This window comes from Gavialis gangeticus, unplaced genomic scaffold, assembly GCF_001723915.1.
Source record: "Gavialis gangeticus isolate Ggan-Ray unplaced genomic scaffold, GavGan_comp1, whole genome shotgun sequence".
Lineage (NCBI taxonomy): Eukaryota > Metazoa > Chordata > Crocodylia > Gavialidae > Gavialis > Gavialis gangeticus.
Genome location: NW_017728992.1, coordinates 140518541 through 140519651, shown reverse-complemented (window position 1 = coordinate 140519651; position 1111 = coordinate 140518541). Strand labels below are relative to the sequence as shown.

Genomic DNA, 1111 nt, shown 5'->3' with positions numbered 1-1111 from the left:
GGGCTTGGATCCAGCCTAGTCCTGTGCTTACCGGGTCACCGCTGAGGCGGCCTTCCTAGTGCACCCGGGGAGGAGCGCTGTCCTGGCACGGGGATAGTACTAGCACCTGCCAGGGTGATGTATAGTAAGCCTCCCACTTAGCTGCTGGAGTGGGAAGGCCTTGGCTTCATGCCCACTTTGTGGAACGGGGAGACTCCCCCCTGCTTTCTCCTGCAGCCTTATGGCTGAGGGCAAGGGAAACTCGGGGGCATCCGCAGAGGCGACCTGAGCAGGGTGTGGGGCCCGGGGCAAATCAACCTGTGCGGGGCCTTGGCCCCCCCCCAAAGCTGGTGGCACATTCGATGGCGGGGCTGCGGGGTGCTGAGAGGCTCGACGACGTGAAGCCCGTGACAGCGCGGAGTCACCGTGGCCACTCTGCCTGGCTCTGTGGGACCCCCAAAATGCAGGGCCTGGGCCAGATACCCCGATTCACCCCTCCCCCTGGGCACCTGAACGCCAAACCTCTGGGCTTGGGCCTGCATGTAGGATGCCTGGCAAAGGTTTTAGCATGGGTGACTGATGCTTCCCGAGTCTGGGGGGGCACCAGATCGCCGAGGGGGCGAGTGTCCCCCATGGCTGATCGCAGACCAGAGGGGGAGGGGAGTCCCCCGGCAGCCCATCTGTGAGCATGTGCACTTCTAGTTTCACAGATGGTACTTCCAGGGGGTGCGGGGCCAATCTCGGGGTGCACATGCACCCCCTATGCATCACCAATGTTTTTGGAAACATCTGAAGCCCCAAATGGGTTTGGAGGATGATTGCCGGTAGTAGGGCCACTTGTGGTTCTGGACTGACTCATGGATTTGGAATTTGTTTTGGCTAATTTGGCTTGGGATATGGAAAATTTATATTAAAAAGAACAACCTGTGTCTCACCTACCAACCACCCCAATGCACATTTTCACTGACTGGCTTTCTTGCATACTGCTGGTCTCTGGCTGCTTTACCACTTCCTCCAGGAAGAGCACAGACCATCTGCAGATGCTACCTCAGCCTGACGAAGGACTTTTGTACCTAAAAGCTTGCAAAGAAGAAATTATCCAACTATTTGAGCTGATGTAACAAAAAAAAAA

At 57.0% G+C, this 1111-nt stretch overlaps 1 protein-coding gene across 1 annotated transcript in view; it reads right to left on the bottom strand.

Moving 5' to 3' along the window:
• The window catches only part of PKIA (protein kinase (cAMP-dependent, catalytic) inhibitor alpha), a 94099-nt gene extending 94007 nt beyond the window's left edge, over positions 1-92 (bottom strand). Inside the window, exon 1 of the mRNA XM_019527828.1 lies at positions 1-92. The gene's annotated coding sequence lies outside the window, so the exon portion shown is untranslated.
• Between the last annotated feature and the right edge of the window lie 1019 nt (positions 93-1111).